The sequence below is a fragment of the Diabrotica virgifera genome, chromosome 10 (assembly GCF_917563875.1).
Source record: "Diabrotica virgifera virgifera chromosome 10, PGI_DIABVI_V3a".
Taxonomy (NCBI): Eukaryota; Metazoa; Arthropoda; class Insecta; order Coleoptera; family Chrysomelidae; genus Diabrotica; species Diabrotica virgifera.
In genome coordinates, this window is record NC_065452.1 from 120923584 (window position 1) to 120946457 (window position 22874).

General features: G+C 33.3%; 1 protein-coding gene across 1 annotated transcript in view; it reads right to left on the reverse strand.

Moving 5' to 3' along the window:
• LOC126878579 (acetylcholine receptor subunit alpha-type acr-16-like) overlaps positions 1-19031 on the reverse strand; it is a 126577-nt gene extending 107546 nt beyond the window's left edge. The window contains exon 1 of the mRNA XM_050641377.1: positions 18927-19031. The gene's annotated coding sequence lies outside the window, so the exon portion shown is untranslated. The remainder of the gene's footprint in view (positions 1-18926) is intronic.
• Positions 19032-22874: the final 3843 nt, after the last annotated feature.

The window sequence follows — 22874 nt, forward strand, 5'->3', positions numbered from 1 at the left end:
ATTTCATTTTATTTAATCAGATTTAATTTTAATTTAAATGTATTTTGATTAATCAACACCTACATATATATAGTTGGACAACCCCGAACCCAATTATAAATACAGGGTTGTTTTGAATGTAAATAAAATAAAGCTGTTATATTATTATTCATTATAAATTGATAAGATAAACAAATTTAATATTGTAACTGTTGCACTACAAACTTTATTTTGTTACTTCTAACTAAACTTTATTACTTCAAACAGAATGTGTAATTCATTAAAAATAATAATAAAAACTCATTCATATCGAGCATTTTTTGTTTATTAATTACGAATTTCTTTTGTTTATTTTAAGTTTATTGTATACAAAAGTTTGTTTTTATCTATTGAAGCAGTACGAAGTCTGCCGGGTCAGCTAGTTCATGATAAACAATCTCTTTTGCCTTATTTTCATATGATGCACCGTTTTTGAACATTTGTTGTAGCTTTGAGCCTAGTGTAAATCTTGTTTTATTTTCTATAATTGTTCTAGTGTAGTATTATTGTATTAGGTAGTTCTTGATAATGTATTAAATAAATGAAAGACACGCGTTTACATATTTATTTTTTTACATAAAAACGGTGCACCATATGAAAATAAGACTAGAGAGGTTCTTTCTCATAAATTAAACAAGGGATTCAAAAGTAATTTTTAATTTAAAATATCTCAGTGGCGTACTATTTTTTTCTTTAACCCGCGAGTAGTCGCGCCGTTAGATAGAATCTCACATTTTATCCTTTTTCGCGATAACTTGATGAAAAATTTTGCAATTTTGAAAAAATTTCGTAAGTGTCTCGAGGAAGGGTGTAGTAATGCGTAGGAATTTTTTTGAAGTTATACTTCTTTAGGCAATTTAGGTTGAATGTGTTTAGCAATAATTATTTTTTGTTTTATGTTTATACTTTTGTAATATTGTCTCCTTGTGAAATTTTATTAAGTAAATTTTACAGGGAGGTAATAAGAATAAAATTGTAAAAAAATTTATATTGAAAAAATAAAAAATAACTAAAAAAATGTATTAAAAAAAACAAGAAAAAACAAAACAAAAAAATAACAAAAAATATTAAAAAACAAAAAAAAACAAGAAAAAACAAAAAAAAACAAAAAAAAACAAAAAAAAACAAAAAAAAATAAATAAAAAAGTATAATTAATTATAAAATAAAAAAGAGAAAGAGATTAAAAACACAAAGAAGGTCTAAACCTCCGCGGTGTCGAACCGGGTTGAAGCCTTAGCGCTGTGTTAAAAAAAACTTATACATTTATTAGTATTAAGTATTAGCATTTAGTTTTTTTGTCAATTTCATTATTTGTAAATTAATTTAACTTGGTTAGGGCAATGAATGAAGGGTATACCTGCCAGTCAATTTAATGTTTCAACCCCCCTTTTTGGTTTTTTTTTGCTTTTTATTGATTTCAGTATCTACCTATGTATGTATGTGCGTACATAAGTATTATATGCGCGCATATGTAAGTAATCTTATTATATTTGGAATATTGTAGCAAACAGTAACTTAGTATCTATCGTGGCTGAATGGATCAAGTAATCCAAAGCCAATAAGGAAAGCAAAAAAAAATACTTCTTTAGGCGCGATTGAGAGTAATATTTCATAATTCTGCGCGCACGCGCACACAGACAGTATAGCGTTTAGTTGCTAAATCTTTCAAGTTATGTACAGTCCGTCTAATTTACTTACCGTTGCACGTCATTATCTACGCCAGAGATCTAAGTTGACATAGTTGTCAAAGTATAAAAAAATCCTGAATCCATTTTAAATCAAATAGATCACATAATTATTGTAAACGTGGATTATAATACAGTGGAACCCCGTTAAGTCGGCCCCCTATAACCCGGAAGTCCGGCTAACCCGGACCGAGTTTCACCAGATTAACATTTTGATTTTCAATATTTTTTATTTTGACAAAGACCCAATTTGGGCGTCGAAACAATAAAATTATTTTTTTTAGTTAAATTTTGGCTTATTTCCCATCAAAATAGTTAATTATCAGACAAACATTTCAACAATAAAAATGTATGTAATATGATATTTGAGAGATAATGTGTATTTGTGTAATTTGAACTATACGATAGTAAAAATGAGTCATAGCGCACGGCGCAGAAACAACAGGCACCTGTCTGTAGTACCTATTCCTTTTTATTTCAAACTGTCTTAGCAATGTTTAGGAAAGACTATTTAAAAAATTCTTTTTTAAACAGTGGTCTTTAGTTTTCACTGTTCCTTGTGACTTCCTTGTGACTGTATTGTGTGTCTTGTATTGTTCACTTCCGTTTGCTTACGTTTGTGTTTGGTGTTTTTTAAGTAATTAGATGTGTAGGTACTGTGCATATTTATAAATATATTTCATGTTATTTCAATTCTAACGGAGTTTATCTGTAAGTATACCGTATTTTATTAATTTTTACCATATTCTCCGGCTAACCCGGATTTTCGATAACCCGGATCGGCCGCGGTCCCGATTAATCCGAGTTATCGAGGTTCCACTGTACAACAAAACAAATTAATATTCAATGTAAATAAATATAAACTTAAGAAATAGAGAACAAGAATTAAGTTATAATCATTTAAGATTTGCAGTGCAAGCGTTTTTGCACTGCATTGTTTAATTAATAAAAAACGGCTCCGACCTCCTGGGAGAAGCCGATAGGTTTCTATGTATATGTCTACAATAACAACTAAAAAAGTTGTCACATACCTCGATTATTCCAAGTCGTGATAAAATTAGGTAAAATTTATATTTTTATAGTAGAGGATCTTTTTATAGTAAAGTAAATAATAAAAACAATAAATATAATAGAACAGATACTTATAGTAAAGAATATAAACAAATATGAACTGCCATCACCGCAACTGTCAAATAAATATTACCAATTTATTCTAAAATGTCACCTTCATTAGATTAGAGTTACAGTGTGTTCCGAACAAATGCGCTTCACAAAAACGCTTTATAATCCATTTATACAAATTAAATGAAACATATTATTGTGTATTTCTTTAGGTTAACATTAATAGAAATCTTCAAATATTATTTCTACGCGTATATAATAAAATATGCCTAGTGGCTGTAATTCCAGTGTACTCGGCAAAATGATTCTAAAAAAGAACACACCTACCGCCAAATATTTCGTGTTGGTATCATGCGACGTCACAGGCTATGACGCGGATGACGTGCAACGGTTAGTAAATTAGACGAAGTATATAAATATATCAGTGCAAGAAAAGGCGTGAAAAGAATATATTAGTGTTTTTAGTAAATATATTTATTATAATTTTTGTGTCTTTGGATTTGTCTTCCTCAGGAGTAAGATGAGTATTATTAAAACATTTTATTGCATATTTATTATACTTCACCTTGTCTGTTTGTTACCGGGAATTGGCATTAGGTACGTCCGAACGGATACAGACACATTCTTCGTAGCGTATTTGGTATATCATTCGGCCAGAGATCGAGAGATCTTGAGCTCGAATCCGGAGCAATCCTATACTTTTTTTTATTTTTTGAAAGCGGTAAGCACAAAGTTAATTTGGTGTTTAAAAAAAATTAAAACAAACTGTTTAAAATATATTTATTTTTAAGAAATCATATAATAGAAGTATAACTTCTTACGTGCGTACAACGCACACACACATTCTTTTTTTTTCTTTTTTTTCTTCTTCTCCTTCTTCTTCTTCTTCTTCTTCTTCTTCTTCTTTTTGTGGAATTTATGGTTTTGGGGAGAGCCAATTAGCTTTAATAATTGTTAGAAATAATATTTCTAACATAACAAGTAAATAAAAATACTATTGAATAAAAATTTGTTGTAAATTCGTATGTTGAGATAGAATCTAACACGCGACAATTCACGTTACAGAAGTGAGCGCGACTACTCCCGGGTTAAAAAAATTTAGACTATTACCCGTATGCGCGCCAATGGTGAATAGAAAATTGTTAGTTACATGCCATAAAATGCGCAATAACTACCTCTTAAAACCTACCAAATTTTATTACAATGTAGTTTATTTAAAAAACGTTTGCCAAAAGCTGATAATATGTGCACTTAGATCCGTAAATCTTTTGCATGTTGCAAAATTAACAGAAAATTTTTATGAAATTTGTAGCTAGGTTATATGTAAACTCATATGGATAGCTGTAAGAAAATTAAACTCAAAACCAAATATGATATTTCTAAAACTGTGATTTGAAATTTGAATTTGCTCTCCTGAAAAGAATGGACTTCTTGAAAGATTTCCTCAGAGTAGAAGTTAAACAGCAGTGGCGACAGTACACCTGCGTCTGTCCGGAGAGACGATGTTTGATTCTAGTACAGATTGCTGATAATTCTTAAATCACAGGTGTTTATTTCAATATTTGTTAATGTTGTTCTGAAGCAATTTTCTTGTGGCATTTTTGTAATTAAATAGTTTTGATGGGAAATAAACCACAACTTCAATAAAAAAAATTAATTAAAAAGGGTTCAAGGCAGGTTTTGTTTATATTCGATTCAGAGTTGGACTACCATCTCCATATAGCAACTATTTCAGCATTCTTATGCATCATCAGTGAAGATTATGCAAAAAAAAATTAATTTTATTAACGTTTCGAGGTCCAAATCGGATGCCATTGTCAAAATACAAAAAATATTAATAAATTAAACAAAAATGTTGTTGCTTAGTAAAAAATTCTTCTAATAATTTAATTTAATCTGACTCATTCATATCGGCAATTCAGACATAATATATTATACATTTTAAAGTAGAAGACTTTAAAATGATATTGCCAATATTTATGAGTTGCGTTCCTAGGACGAATTTACTGAAAGATAGTTCATTCGATTACATGAAATCAACCCCAACTCGAGAATATCCGTCACAAAAAAAGTCATAACATGTGATCTGTCTTTAAAAAGACAACCACATGCAACGGTGACAGTAAAATTCTCACGTTAGAGATTCCATAGTAAATCACGAGGGAAAACCAGGAAAAAACCTCGTGATACCTTCCCGACATCGTAAGTATTAGATCTTACTTTTGTTTACTCTCATGTAATTTTGCCTTTTTAACGACAGATCACATGTTATGATTTTTTGTGAAGGATATTCTTGAGTTGGGGTTGATTTCATGTAATCGAATGAACTATCTTTCAGTAAAGTCGTCCCAGGAACGCAACTCATAAATATTGGCAATATCATTTTAAACTCTTCTACTTTAAAATGTGTAATATATGTCTGAATTGCCGATATAAATGAGTCAGATTAAATAAATTATTAGAAGAATTTTTTACTAAGCAACAACATTTTTGTTTAATTCATTAATATTTTTTTTGTATTTTAACAACGGCATCCAATTTGGAAGTCGAAACGTTAATAAAATCATTTTTTAAATAAAATTGTGACTTATTTCCCATCAAAACTAGTTAATATTTGTTAACATCTCCATCAGTTTGTCGTGCTTTACTGCATCGAACGCTTTATGGTAATCGTATATTCTTAGCTTGTTCTAGTTTGTTAACACTAGAAAGCCGGAGTTGCCAATTTGGCCCCCGTTGCGATTTGAAGTTATTGTAGTTACTTTATTTGACACAATAATAATTTCATATTTTATGACTTTTAATATTTTCATACAAAGTCTTATTTAAAGCAAAAAAATATTTAAAAAAAAATGAATAACCATTTTCAATTTCGTTGCAAAACGAAAACACAGCCGAACGATATTCTAGTCCAATCAGAGAGTGCTGCAAGCACCCCTACCGGTTTCGAAACTTATTAGTCTCTCATCAGGAGGCACATATGCTGCTCTCCCTGATCCAACCAAAACAAACCCCAGCGTGCAGTCCCTGATTGCAACGAACGAAATGGCATAGATGCCCTAGCGGCAACTGCTAGCAAAAAGACTAAGTTTTCACTCTAATGGCATATAAAACAACATAATGCTATTCTACATCCCACCAGAATGAAAACAATGGGAACCTTCTCTGGTTACACCTCCGAGGCTTCTACAATTTGCAAGCCATACGGATGCTGAGACTAAGGAAGATGAGGGAATTCTACAATTTACAATTCACGTGCCATCTGCTCAGCGCGGTAAAGTTCCAACGAGAATGGTTCCCTTCATACTCCACACAGAGTAAATGTAAATCAAAAAATGAATAACCATTTTCAATTTCGTTGCAAAACGAAAACACAGCCGAACCATATTCTAGTCCAATCAGAGAGTGCTGCAAGTACCCCTACCGGTTTCGAAACTTATTAGTCTCTCATCAGGAGGCACATATGCTGCTCTCCCTGATCCAACCAAAACAAACCCCAGCGTGCAGTCCCTGATTGCAACGAACGAAATGGCATAGATGCCCTAGCGGCAACTGCTAGCAAAAAGACTAAGTTTTCACTCTAATGGCATATAAAACAACATAATGCTATTCTACATCCCACCAGAATGAAAACAATGGGAACCTTCTCTGGTTACACCTCCGAGGCTTCTACAATTTGCAAGCCATACGGATGCTGAGACTAAGGAAGATGAGGGAATTCTACAATTTACAATTCACGTCCCATCTGCTCAGCGCGGTAAAGTTCCAACGAGAATGGTTCCCTTCATACTCCACACAGAGTAAATGTAAATCAAAAAATGAATAACCATTTTCAGTTTCTATCACTACTGGTTTCGAAACTTATTAGTCTCTCATCAGGAGGCACATACGCTGCTCTCCCTGATCCAACCAAAACAAACCCCAGCGTGCAGTCCCTGATTGCAACGAACGAAATGGCATAGATGCCCTAGCGGCAACTGCTAGTAAAAAGACTAAGTTTTCACTCTAATGGCATATAAAACAACATAATGCTATTCTACATCCCACCAGAATGAAAACAATGGGAACCTTCTCTGGTTACACCTCCGAGGCTTCTACAATTTGCAAGCCATACGGATGCTGAGACTAAGGAAGATGAGGGAATTCTACAATTTACAGTTCACGTGGGATGTAGAATAGCATTATGTTGTTTTATATGCCATTAGAGTGAAAACTTAGTCTTTTTTCAAAAAAATATTGTTTACTAAATTTGCTAAACGGATTTTCTAACAAACCTACCTTAGGAGTCTGAAGGGGCCAAATTGGATTTCTTTTAACTTTCTGTCAGATGGTTAAAGGAATGTTTATGCACGTTTATTCCTAGAAGGTATTTTGGTACATAGTGTTTGTTCCTTGAAAGTATTTTGTTTATTGTCCGGTTTATTAGGTTCTGCTGACTCTCGTTTCTGGAATATTGAAACATTCGTTCATTTGTGAAAATTCAAGACGGCTGTAAAAATGTCTCGTCGTGGACTATCAGATCTTGAACTTCTTGAAGAAATACGAAAAATAGAAGAAGATGTTTCGGGAGGTGAATCTGAATTTGAAGAAAATAATGAGTCAGACGATGAACAATACATACCACCACAAAATAATGATTCGAGTGACTCTAATGATTTAGAGCTAGAGCAGTTAGAAAGTTTTATTGTACAAGAGCCATCAATGTATGTAAACACTGCTTCTACATCTCAACAGCACGACGCAGCTAATCTTATCGTGAATTTAAGTGCACCTAAGCCAAGTCGCAAGAGAAAAAGAGGTCAACAAGGAAAAGCTATTTCAATCGGAGACACTGAACAATCGAAAGACGGAACAACGTGGAAAGTTATTGATTCTGGATCAGTACCTGGTAAGATTATGATTTTTAGTATCTTCATATTCATTGAATGTTTGCTCATTACAGGACGACGCGCTCAGCACAACATTTATAGAGAGGAATCAGGTCCTACGTCGTATGCAAAAAGGAACGTGAAGAACAATTGTGTGGTAAGTGCTTGGCATCTTATAATCAACGACAGCATGTTACGTAATATACAAGAATGCACTATTGCAGAAGCACATCGATGTTTGAAAAATGACACATGGACTATAACTTTGAAAGAACTGGAGGCTGCCCTTGCTATTATGTACGCAAGAGGAATCTACGGCGCCAAAAATTTCCCAATCAACAGCTTGTGGGAAACAGTATGGGGTCCTCAGTTTTTTAGACAAACTATGCCACGAGACAGATTCAAGGATATTATAAAATATCTCAGATTTGACATACAGCAAACGAGATCTGAACGATTGAAAACCGACAAATTTGCTCTAGCCTCTGCAATTTGGAATGGATTTATAGAAAATAGTGGTGCATGTTACAAACCGGGAATAAACCTCACTGTGGACGAAAAACTACTGCCTTCTAAAGCCAGATGCCCGTTCACACAGTACATAGCAAATAAGCCGGATAAGTTTGGCATAAAATTTTGGCTTTTGGCATGCGTGGAATCAAAATATGTTGTAAATGGTTACCCTTATACTGGCACTGATTACCTACGCAAGAAAGACACAAGTGTTGGTGAACATGTTGTTTTGGGTTAATGGAAAATCAACTGGGAAAGGGCAAAAGTGTTACGACAGATAACTACTTTACATCGTTAAAATTGGCCAAGGCCTTGCGAAAGAAATCAACAAGTCTTGTGGGTACTTTGAATCGCAATAGAAAAGAAGTTCCTCTAAGCGTAAAGAGTGAAAATAGAGATTTATACGTTACCCATATATTCCAGAGCGACGAAAAGATATCACTTACGGCATACCAAGGAAAGAGTCACAAAAATGTGCTTTTGTTGAGCTCATTACATCAAACAGTGGATGTTGCTGCCGATGAAAAAAAAACTTCCTGAATCAGTAAGTTTTTATAATCAAACAAAATATGGGGTTGATGTAGTGGACCAAATGGCGCGTCTTTATACGACAAAAGTTGCTTCAAGACGATGGCCAATGCACGTGTTTTATAACATTCTTGACTTAGGAGCAATAAATGCATGGATCATTTATAAAGAAATAACTGGAAGTAAAATTAGTCGTCGTAAGTTTATTCTTCAGTTGTGTGAAGAATTACGGGCTCCATACCTTGCCTCCCGCAATCTGGTACTACACCCAGCACCACCGGATTTACCAACCACCAGCACTGTTACTAGCCAAAAAGAAAAAAATGTCTGTTAAAAATGCTTTGTAAAGGAAATCATACTTCCAATCAGTGCCACGGCTGTAACAAGGCAATGTGTGGCAAATGCCAAAAACTGCAAACTGTATGGTGTTCCAAATGTTTAATCAATGAAAGTAAAAAATAAAATTAAATTGTATCGTCTAGCTAGAGCTTATATAATTTCTTTAAACTGTTTATTTTCATTTTTTGTTTATTCTAAAATAAAATAGTAAATTCTTTAAAACGGGTTTTTATTGATTTAAGAACTTGGGGCCAAAATGATCCCTTCCGGTTTTCTAGGTAGGTATGCTAAGTCAGACTTTCTAGTGTTAAACCACTTTTTTCTTGTGCACCAATCACAATAGCTTTTTCAATTAATTTACACTATGCACTACACTAACTCGTAGGGATTTGTCTTCTTGCGTCTTCTTTTTTGGCTACAGTTATCCAGAAGCTGAATGGTTTCAGCGTTTTGGTGTTGTGGAAGTCTTTCTTGGATCCTGTAGGCGATTTTTTGTATTTCTTGCTTAACATACCCACCCCTAGGTCTCTGTGGATATCTTGGTTGCGGATTTATCAAAAAGCATTAGCAATGTATCTCAATACTCAGTATTTTATGAAAAAAGCTTGTTTGAATTGACAAGGCTGAGTGTCTTTTCAGAAGCCAATACGTCTTTTTGAATCTGAGATATCCAATTCTTCCCGTTTTTTCTTTATGTGTGCTTTTCAGTTCAGCTTTGCATCCAGGGTTAAATCTAAATATTTGGCTGTATTCTTCTCTTCTTAGCCTTCTATCGTCCACGTTTGGACATAGGCCTCTCTCAACTCCTTCCATCGGTCTCTATCCTGAGCAACATATTTCCAATTCGTTCCGGCTACTCTTTTAATATCATCAACCCATCTCATCTGTGGTCTTCCTCTCGGTCGTTTACTTTGGTAAGGTCTCCAATGTTGTATCGTGGCATTCCAACGTTGGTCTTTTTGTCTAACAGTGTGGCCTGCAAAGCTCCATTTAAGTTTGGCAAGTTTTGTTGTTATGTCCTCGACTTTTGTTTTTGATCTTACCCAGTCGTTCCTCTTTTTATCTGACAGTCGTATACCTAACATTGCTCTTTCCACAGCTCTTTCTGTTGTGGCTAATTTATTCATATTTGCCTTGGTTAGGGTCCAGGTTTGACACCCATATGTCATGATAGGAAGGATGCACTGGTTGAACACTTTGGTCCTCAAATATTGAGGTATTTTGCGGTTCTTAAGTATCCAACCAAGTTTTCCAAATCCTGCCCATGCTAGTGTTGCTCTCCTATTAATTTCCGCACTTTGGTTTTCTTTGTCAAGTTTCAGGATTTGGCCTAGGTAGATATATTCCTGGACTTTTTCTATCTCACTGTCATTTATAGTTATGCGTCTGGGGTCATCTGTGTTTGTCATTATTTTTGTTTTCTTCATGTTCATTTTTAGGCCGACGTATTGGGAGCTGCCTGCGAGTTCCTCTATCATAATTTGCAGTTCCTCGAATGAGCTCGCTATAATCACAATGTCGTCAGCGAATCTGAGGTGATTTAGCTTCTTGCCATTAACGTTAATGCCATAAGTTGACCAATTTGTCGTTTTGAAGACGTCTTCTAGTGCTAGGTTGAAAAGCTTTGGCGATATTACGTCTCCTTGTCTCACGCCTCTCTTAATAGGGATGGGATTTGGGATTTGGGATTGGGATTTTCATATATATTATGTATTAGTTGTCTATATCTCGAATCTATTCTACAATTATTAATAGCTTGTTCTATGGCCCACATCTCGATACTATCAAACACCTTTTCATAGTCTACGAAGGCAAGAAATACGGGTAGTTGGTATTCATTTGCCTTCTCTATCAATGTTCTCATTGTCAGCAGATGGTCTGATGTACTATATCCTTTGCGGAAGCCAAACTGTTCCACTGGTTGGTAATTGTCCATTTTGGCTGTATTAGAATATGGAATTTCACGTCCGTTTATATTTATATGTTTGTATTCCTCACGGTTGCTAATAAATTCTATAGAATAGAATAGAATATTCTTTATTAATCCAATGAGATCACAGTGTGATATAGGACAAGACATAATATTACATAAAACGTAATCAATAAGTTATATAGGACAATTACATAAAACATAATCAACAAAATATAAATTAATATAAAAAAGATATGCAATATAGAGTGTGTCTGAACCTCGTCGGTCCTCATTCCCTGTAGTCTTTTAACTTTTATTAAGTCAAAATAATCATTTATGCTGTAAATGCATAACTGGATCAATCATGATTTTAATTTATTTTTGAATTTTTGAATATTATTTTCATTTCTCATTTCAGGTGGCAAACAATTGTAAAAGTTAGATCCTGCAAAATCAGGACTAGTTTCAAAAAGCATTGTGGAATGTTTACACACGCTTATCGACCTCCCGTGCCTTGTCGGGTAACTATGATAGTCAGAGTTGAGGGTAAAATTTTGAAATCTAGTTTTGACGTGAATAATGCACTTACAAAATATATAAAGCATGGAAAGTCAACAGTCTGTGTTCAATAAAATATTTATGACATGATTGTCTATTATCAATATTGAATATCAATCTAAGAATTCTCTTTTGAGTTATAAAAACTTTAGAAGAGTTCCTAGAGTTTCCCCACAAGACAACATTATAGATAGACCATAATATATGAATAAACCAATGCATAGTACACACTTATCAATTTATTGGTATTAAATAGAGTTTTCAACTGAAGGATCGCATAGTAACCCTTATTCGTTTTTTTTGCAGAGTTAAGTAACATTTTCATCCCATGTCATATTACTTTCTAGAATGCTACCAAGAAATAATGTTGTATCACTAAAAGGTATTTCCTCAGAACTAACTGTGATCGTATAATCATGTGATGGATTACAGCGCGAGTAGAACTGCATACAAATAGTTTTCTTTTCATTTACCATTAAAGAGTTCCTTTTACACCAGATTGTAAATTCCTGTGCTACCAAGTTCATTTTGGATATGAGTTCGACTTCAGTTGACGCGTCAACTACAATAATTGTTGAATCATCTGCATAGAGAACTGTATGATCTGCAGTTAAAAAATTTATCAAATCATTGACATATAAAAGAAATATTAAGGGTCCCAATACGGAGCCCTGCGGTACACCTTGATCAAGACTAAAAATAGATGACTTCTTATTATCGATTTTTACTAGGAATTTACAATGTTGTAAATATGACCTTAACCAGTTCAAGAAATGACCACGAAAACCAAGGGCTTCTAATTTATGCTGTATAATTTCAATGTCAATAGAGTCAAAAGCCTTAGTTAAGTCAAAAAAGAGTGCACCCACATACCTTTTTCGATCCAAAGCAGCGTGGATATAATTAAATAATGAAATAGCAGCACTCTCTGTAGATTTATTAGGAAGAAACCCATGCTGGCATTTATTTAAGATATCATATTTATTCAGAAAATTTAATGTTTTATTGTAAACACACTTTTCGATAGTCTTAGAGAGTGCACTTGTTACAGTGATTGGCCTGTAATTATCAACCAAACATGGATTGGACTAACTACTCCCGGTTTAAGGTCACTTGGAAACTTACCATCCCTGAAAGATAGGTTGATGATGTGAGATAGGACTGCAGATATATTAGAAGAAATATATTTTATTATTTTAGTGGGGATTTGGTCAATACCTACTGAGCTGGTATTGTTTAAGGAAGATATAACATTATCAATATCAAATGGTGAGACCTTAGAAAAAAAATGTGTTGGTAATTGTCATAGTTGTGAAATCTTTAAAGGTAGTTATTGAAATGTTTTAATAATGTGTATTTGACTGGTGTACAAAAATACTCACCAAAATTGTTTGCTATCTGTTATGGATGAATCAATACTTTATTATTATCAGTAGTACTCCACTTAATATTGTTTTTATTTTTACCAGTTTGACTATTCACAATTTTCCATATCTCCTTCCTTATTTTATTATTATTTTGATTATCTAAATAACTTTGATAGGAGGCTTCTTTGTAGCCTTTACCTTACGGATAAAGTTGGCCTCTTGTATTTTATAGTTAAACATTAAATCTGGATTACCACTAACATTTGCTAGCCAAAATAAATCTTTTGGCTTTTTACTAAGCTGAAGAATTTCAGTATTGATCCAGTTTCTGTTGGTATTATTAGTTATGTGTTTTGATATTAAAGGAAATGTTGTATCAATATGACAGGAGACAGAGTTCAAAAAAGCTCTATATGCATCATCTACATCATTTGAATATGTATAAACATTTTCGAAATTCTCAGAATAAAGACTCAATAAAAGATTAGACAAACAATTTTTTGATAAGTTTCTATAACTATCTGGGATGTAACAGTATTGTTACTCTCAGATATATTTAAACTGAAATGAAGTCCTAGATGATCATCTAAATTGTAGTTCACCACAGCCTCGTTGTATAATTGAGGAATATTAGTAAGAAAATAATCTAGTTTCGATCGTGAAATTCCATCATTTTTGTTTGTAAATATTCTAGTTGGTTCAGTATTATTACAGTTAAGTCCAAAACTAATCATGAAATCCATCAATATAGATTTTTCCCTTGACTCTTTAAGATAATCAATGTTAAAATCACCACAAAGAATAATACAATCATATTTAACGTAACAAATATTAAATACATGGCATAATAATTTATGTATAAAAATATCAATATCTCCATTAGGAGAGCGATACACATTGAGTAAACAAATTTTTTTTGAGGCACATCTAAAACTAATACAAACAACACTCAAAGTTAAAATCTTGACAGATGTTCGTGAGAAAACTTGGAATATTAAATTTAAAATTAACCTTTACAAATATAAGTACACCACCATGTATATGATCACTTCGATTATAGTGCGAACCTAAGAGATAATCAGGAAGATAAAAAAAATTTATATTGTTGTCATTACACCATGATTCGTATATACATAGTAAATCCGGACTTTCAGTTTTACGTAATAATTAAATACGATTTATTTTGTTTACAATAGATTGAAAGTTAATACATACGATTTTTAGTTGATTGTCTTTAAACTTATTTGTAGTATCTAGTTTGCCTAATGCCGGACTCGTAACAATTATTTCTGGTTTTGTTGGTGACTGCGGTTTGTAAAATTCTTGTACTTAAAGTCAAAACAACGAACCATGGAACCTTCAGGCCAGATGCTGGAGTTGAAGACTTTATTTTTGTAATCCAATGGATATGAAACTTTAAAGCTGGCTTGCTACTCGTTAACTTTTATCTTATTGCAGTAGAAATTGATATTTGGAGCATTTACTTTTAAGTAATTGGTCAAGTCTATATGAACCGATTTACCTTCATTTAGTGAGACTTTCCACTTCCTGGTCCAGTTATGGAATTTATTGACTGCATTTTGTAGATTAATAGTTGAGTCTGTATTATCTTTACGAACTACCAGAATGGTAGTGTCATCTGGGAAAGTAGCTATAGTGTTGTCTTCTAACACGTCTATGTATGTCACTTGTGAATAGTAAATAGAGAACCGGCCCAAGGACACTACCTTGCGGAACTCCCGCTTTGAGAATAAGCATTATTTTGTATGGCCTTGGCCCTGAAATGTCGGTCAAATAGATATGATTTTATTATGTCATAATAGTCTTCTTCTTCTTGTTGTTCTTGTATAGACAGGACTCTGTTTTTTCAACGTGCCTCTAGTAAGCCTCTAGTAAGTTGTTGTTCCATCGTTTTCGTGGTCTTCACTACACTATCACATATAATGATAATGTCATAATAGTGTTTCGGTAAAATATATCTCAATTTTCGATGTAATCCTTCATGCCATATCCTAGCAATTGCTTGAGCTACATCCAGGAAAACAGCAGAACAGACTTTTTCTAGAATCGTAAAGTGATGATATAGAAAATAGTTGTTTATAAAACTTTTAATAGTAATTGCCATTTGTAGTATCTTAGAGTCAATGATGATGATGATAATGATGATGATGATGATGATGAGTCCAGGGGCCAGGCTGTTTTGTGACCCTGGATCAAAGTCCACGGTCTATTATTTTATATTTTGACCCGCTGAATTCTATGCTTTTGCGTTGGAAGTGATAGGAATTTTTATAAACAATTAAATTGTTTAAATGATTAAAATTCGTAAACTAACAAAAATATAAATAATTTTTAAATCCAATTTGTTCATTTAAAAAAAACCTACAAAATGATGTTTGGAAATCCGTGATCCAATAATTAGAACCAGAGATATTGCACCATTAGTGCAAAAACAAATTCCCGGATTTAGTCCATATATTTACAATATCTCTTCAATAAAAAATTATAAACTTTGAACACATTTGCCGACTTCGTTTAGATTTACACATTACACCATGTTTAGATTACATCAAAATTTCATATCGGCTTTTTTAACGTTAACTGGATTATTCTTGTTGAGTAACGTTTATTATAAACTATATTCATGAATACATATAAGAAATATACGTAAATTGTTGGATCGTGAGTATAATCAGTTTTTATATTGTTTTATTTTATCAAAATGTGTAACATTTCAGTATGCATTTGAATGTGAATCTGTGCACAACTCATTGCATTTTTTTTAATTTTACATTTGTTTATTGCGGTATGCATAAAAAGTTTTATATTATCATATTTAGGAGAAATTATTCCGCAGTAACTAATATTCTAATACATTTTTTGGATAATAAATATGAAGCTTAAGTAAATGAAATGGATCTCATGTAACTCATTTAATCAATTTATACATACGTAGAAAGCTATTTTTGGATTTTTGTAGAAGTAGCAGATACCATTTTATTTTTGACTTTAATGCTGGCAAAACAATCGATAAAAATGATTGCGAATTTTGACCTTAGTATGATGAATGGTAATACATACTTGATATGTTAGCTTCCATTTTTTAACCGCAAGCCATTGGGTATTTTTTAAAAATGTATTTTACAGCAGAGGTTTATTATTTCAGTCACAAAAATGTGAATACCGATCAATAGAAATCGAGCGGGAAAAGATATTAGCGAAGTGTCCTAAACAAGATACAAAACTCTTCTGTATCTTGTTTAGGACAAAGAATGGTTAACGTCGATCTTTATTTGTCTCCCCAAAAAGAAAAAGGCCAGAGAATGCGGCGATTACTGTACCATTAGCTTGATGTCCCATGTCGACGGTTAAACTGCAAAACCTTTTAAGTCGATTTTTGGTCCATTATTACTTTTATACTTTGTTGGTTTATACTATTACATATCTTTTAAACAACGAAAGATTTTAAGTCAATATTTAAATTTAATGGTACTAGCGATATCTACAAAAACTCATAAGTAAGATTTTAGTTGCTACTTCAGTTGCTATCTACTGAAAGTCATCCATAACCGAATATATCATAAACTCGACATATATACATTAATGATATGCATGCAATTTGGATTTCGCAAAGGCCTAGGAACGCGTGAAGCTCTTTTTCACTTAATATATTCATAAAAAGGTGCCTGGATGTCAATCAAGATATATGTGCGTGTCTTATTTACTATAATAAAGCTTTCGATAAAGTACGGCATGAACAATTAATGAATGTCCTGAAATCAAAGAAGATGTAGGTACTACAATGACTTCAGTATCGTATTATCGAATTTACAATATAAGCAGATTTCCATCTGTCAGAGGAAATTGAAATCAGACGTGGTGTGGAACAGGGATACGTATTGTAGCCAATTCTTTTTAAAGCCTACTCGGAAGAGATCCTATAGGTGAAATAGCTGGAATAAATGCGACATCAATGAAAAAGCTGGAATCATTCGAGCTGTGGGTGTATAGAAGAATTCTTAAAATATCTTGGACACAACTTGTCATAAATGACGAGGTTCTGAGAAAGATGAATAAAGAAATGAAAATCGTAAATACCATCAAAACAAGAAAATTGGAATATCTCGGATATACACACACGCAAACTTATGTGGAATCACCATGTATTTCAAAGCAATATTTATTTCTTTTGAAAAAACTCTTTATTGTTGCGAAGAATAAAGGTTTTCATTGAAAATTATTAAAAATTAAAAAAAAAAAATTAAAAATTAAAAAATTAGAACATCTAGGACATGTAATGAGAAATCAAGAACGTTACGGCCTTCTCTAGCTGATTCTCCAAGAGAAGGTAAATGGTAAAAGAGGACCAGGAAGAAGACGCATTTCCTGGCTTCAAAATTTACGTAAGTGGTATAACACGACTACGACTGAACTGTTCCGCGCTGCGGTAAACAAAGTCAAGATAGCCATGATGATCGCCAACATCCGGAACGGATAGGCACTTTAAGAAGAAGATTGAAAATAAACAAATCGATAAGACAATCAGATAGTACAGCTCGGTACGGTATAGGTTATTTGCTTGAGTTGCAAATTGAACGAAAATAACTTTTTGCGTCCAAAAACGAAAATATGCCTCATGTGGTGTTATAGAACTTACAATGGGGAAAAATTATTGGTCATGTGGAGCAAGTAATGTTCTCAAAGGGACATAGCTGTAGAGCTAGGCGTGATAAAGGGCGTTCTGTCCAAAACCTGTACTAGGTAACAGGAACTAAAAAGCTCAAAAATAAAGCAAGGGAAAGTCGCCAAAAAGTAATAATGGCTCGCCACGATCGTTTAATTGTCCAATCAGTTTGAAGACACCTACCCATTTCTCACCTTCAGCTCCAAAGGCAGCTTTTGGAAGCTACAGGTGTAACTGTTTCAGTTGAAACGATAAAAAGAAGAGTTCGTGTCAATAAGTATACAGCAGGAGACAGTTTTGGGTTTTTCGAGTTATCTAGGCAGCACAAGATTGATTGCCTAAATTGGTATCTTCACTACCAAAACTGGAACATTGGGAATTGACAAAATGTGCTATTTAAGAAAAAGTCAGGATTTGTGTAAAATCAGATGACCCACGAAATCGTGTATTTAGAGGTCGAGGAAGACAAGCAAGAACGAAAACTGTCAGATCTGTTCACAAATATACAAGGAGAAGTGTAATGTTCTGGAGAGGAATTGTGCTCCGTAAAAAAAGTCCTTTAATTTTCATCCAATAAACTTTAACTGCTCACACGTATGTTGATAACCTGTAGTTGGACTCTGGAGAGGTGCAACAGGAGAAAATTTAATTTTCATGCATGATAATGGCCTCCACATACCATTAGAGTAACTAGAGACATCATTAAAGCAGATCGTATCCCTTGTTTGTAGTAGCCTGTTTGCTCACCCGAGCTTAACCCTATTTGTAGGATATGCTTAAAAGAAAAATTAGAGCTCGCCGAGATAATCCACAAAACTACAAAAAAAAAAACAAAAAAAAAATAAAAATAACTTAAACATTATTCGTTTTACATTGACATTTTTTATGCTACTGATTTTAAAAGAACTACTTTCAATTTGTTTGTTAAATACTTTATTGTTTTATTTAAATGTTATGTATTTGTTATTAAATTGCTTTAAAATAAATATTGTTTGACTTCGTGTGTATGTTTTTTTAAATTCGCGCGCAATAATAAAAAATATCAGATGATTCCATATAAGTTTGGGTGTGTGTATTACAAGTGGAGAGAGATACGACCTGCTCCAATTGATTATTCAGGGAGAAATTCAAGGAAAATGAAGTAGAGGAAGACGGTAAGAACAATATTAATAATAATTATGTAAGTATAAATAAATCTTTGAAATTGAAACAAAAAATATTTATGTATTTGCTGCCCTTGCTTCGGGCAACATTTATTTTTCAATTTCACCTAGTTAGCCGATTTTACACATATAACTTTTATAGAACACTAAAATAAAATATGGACTTACCTAACAAATCCCATTCGCCATTCGTAATAAAACTACTCAAATCGCCCCCATCGTCATCTTGCAATTGAAGGTCCAGCTGAGAACAAAATTAGATATTAGAATCACAATCAATAGTTGCCATATTTGCTTACAACTACCTCATAGATACGTCTGCATATTATTTCATTTTTAGTAATTTTCGTGTAAAGCAAGTAATAAAAATAATAATAATATTAATGTTTATTTACGGATTTGTGTGGCATTACTTTAAAAATATTATGTGTAATGTTTAAAAATATCATGTATCAACAACCTTGACGACGTAGTTATTTATTGTATATTATTTATTTATAATTATTCCTGCCTCTTGCAGTTAAATAAGATCCAGCCATGAGATACAGTTATAATGCACTAACAACTATCTACATAATATCTGACGAAGGCACTTTCATACATTATCATACTTGTAATTTTTTACAATTTTCGTCTTAAATTTAACTTAAACTATTATACCACTGTGTGATTACATAAAAAAGTATTTTCAATCTTACTCTTAATAGTTTTGGTGAAAATGAAAAAAATGATTTGGTGATGTTTAGGTTATGTTTCTCAAATTGCTAGTTGACTCATTTGGCCCTCGTCTCGAAGACAAAGTGAGTCAACTAGCAATATGAAACAAGGCAAGTAAACACAATTAAATATTATTAAACGGTCTTGAATCAGGAATACACAAAAAACTGGGCTTATTTAAAGAAATTTTAAAGGCATTTTCAATTTTAGCTTTTCAAGACTTTAAGTTTTTTTACAAATATATTATATTTGTTATTTTTTTAAATAATGGTTTTATCCCAATTACTCTTGATTTTATTTTCATTTGTTTACTTTCTGTTTTGTTTTACTATTTTTGTTATAAAAATGGTTAGCTTTTAACTTTTATTTTAATTAAAAATTCTGCTTAATAACCATTCTTCAATTTAAATTTTTATTTATTTCAGTTATATTCCCATTTACTCGTATATCCTGTGTATTCACATCCCGTATCTAAAGTATGAAGTAGCTCCAAAGTCGTTTCTGTGTTGGCAATTCTGACTTCCGCCTGTCAATTATCGCTTCAAAATAATAGAAAGGGGAAGTTTTTTCTGTATCTGTTTTCTTTATTTAAAATGTAATTTTGAATAACCTCTATAAGCCACCCACGTTTCGTTTAAACTTGATTAAAGGTGTATGTAGCTAGAATTTGTTATTTGATTCATTTTAATACTATTTTTTTTCTTTTTTATTTAAATAAAGCCACATCCTCCAGAAGGATATTAGCGACATAACGGTTATAATATATACTTCTTCTTCAAGTGCCATCTCCGCGACGGAGGTCGGCAATCATCATAGCTATTCGGACCTTAGAGACGGCTGCTCTGAAAAGTTCGTTTGATGTACATCCGTACCATTCTCTCAGGTTGCGCATCCACGATATTCTGCGTCTCCCTATGCTTCTTTTTACTTGAATCTTTCCCTGCATAATGAGTTGGAGCAAGTTGTATCTCTCTCACGTGTAATATGTCCGAGATATTCCAATTTTCTGGTTTTAATTGTATTTAAGACTTCCATTCCTTTCTTCATCTTTCCCAGAACCTCTTTGTTTTGTGACGTGTTCTGTCCATGATATTTTCACGATTCTTCTACACCCCCACAACTCAAATGATTCCAGTATTTCTATTGATGCCGCATTCAAGGTCCAAGCTTCCATTCCGTAAAACAGAGTCAAGAAAACGTAGCACCTAGCCAATATATACAAATAACAGTAATATCTGGTACTTACATGATTAAATGTTTCTGTAATCAAAGTTATTTCCCAGTAACAATTGCAAGCTGTTCGGGATGCCATATATACGTCTTTCAATAGTATATTTAGGACAATCAATTAAGAAATTAATGAACTATACTGTCTGCTACATTACAAACGGAACACTTTGGAGCTTCGCTATTTGTGAATAGGTGTGCGTGTGTATACCTACTATGGCCCAGTCTCAAACGTGTTAGGATTATTTGGGATCTTGAATATAATCCTGAAAGCCCTATTGAATCCATCGCTTATCCAATGGATTCAGAATGCACCACAAGATTAGTAATCAGAGGATTACATGAAACAACAGAAACAAGCAATATACAAAAAGAACTAAACAAAAACTGAATCATGGCGATTAAAGTAACAAATATGACCTCCAAGAAGGAAGACAAGAAAAAAATTGCCACTTTTCTTAGTTGCAATAAACGAAGAAGATAAAGAAAAAATGAAAACAACTCTCTGTTACATGAAAATATATATCGAAGAAGAAATTTAAAAAAATCCAGAAGTTATGCAGTGCTATAACTGCCAAGGATTCTACCATGCATCCAAAGCCTGTCACTGTGGAACTAAATGCGTTAAGTGTGGCGGATCACACATTAGCAGCGAATGTACAAAGGACAGGAACACCGAACCAAAGTGCGCAAACTGTGGCGAAGCCGACACAGCTAATTTCAGAGGATGCTCCAAAGCACCAAAAAGAAAAACATACACCGCACAGGTACAAACAAGAAACAGAACAAAAGATCACGCACCTACAGAGAGAAGTACCAACAAAAGCTACGCACAAATAACAAAGAAGACGGATGAATCTAAACAGGACAACGAAACGGCAAATCTCATAGCAATTGTAAACGAACAGATGAAAAACTGCATGTTCATGTTCGAGAGGATGGCCAATGTAGCGAGTGCAATGTGCAATATTGGTGTAAACAGAACTAACTAATCGGTTGGGCGATCTGCGTATAGGGTCATGGAATCCAAATGGGTTAAAACAGAAAATTAACACCTTGGACGAGTTTTCCAACAGATTCGAACTAGACATCATAGCCTTACAAGAAACTAAGATAACGGAAAAAAACAAAAACAAAATTTCCAGGTTATGATGTCTATAGAAAAGACTACACAGCCACATCAGGAGGCACGGCGATTCTGGTGAAAAAAGAAATCAAACACCAAGTAATTCCTATACCAGATGGACTCATCACTATGGAAGCCACCATAGTGAGGATCAAAACAGGAAAAGATATGCTGAAAATTGTTTCAGCATATGTTAGACCAAATGATCCTATCTTCAAGGAAGACTTAAATGTCATATTAAACACAGTAGAGCCCTCTATCATTATAGGAGATCTGAACGCAAGATCGCCGAACTGGTTCGATAGAACCACAAACCGCAACGGGAGAATATTGTGTGGCTATTTCGAAGAACGACCAAACACAATGGATGGTGGCGGGACCCATAGAACCTACATGCTTCCATGGTGGAAACAGACTTCCCACATTCCTAGACATAGCAATTCTACAAAATGTGGGTCAACAATACGAAATATATTCAATGAATGAGGGTGACTCAGATCACAACCCAATTATACTGACCCTAGAAGCAGTAGAAACAAACAACTTGCAAACCTATAAGAAAAAACGAACAAATTGGCCAAACTACAAAAGAATAGTAAGTGAAACTAATGGTGCAATACCAACAATAAATACAAAAGAAGAACTAGAGGAATGCGTTAAACATCTAGAAAAAAACGATACAAAACGCTATCGAGGCCAGCACCACAGAAGAAAAAACTCCAACAATAAAAGGAAGATTCAGGGAAATCAGCAATGAGCTGAAAGAACTGATAAACGAGAAAAAGAGGAAAAGAAGAAGATCCAACAGAACAAAAAACCCAGAGGACAAAAGAAATGCTAATGAGCTAAATAGGAAAGTCAAAAACAATTAGACAATCATCGAAATGAAAACTGGGACAACTATATCCAGCAACTAAACCCAAATAAATCCGCGTTCTGCAAGCTATCTAAGATACTAAGAAAAGATAAAAAAACCAATCCCTCCTTTACACGGTGAAAATGGAATTGTACACACAGAAGAAGACAAAGCGGAAGTAATGAAAAAC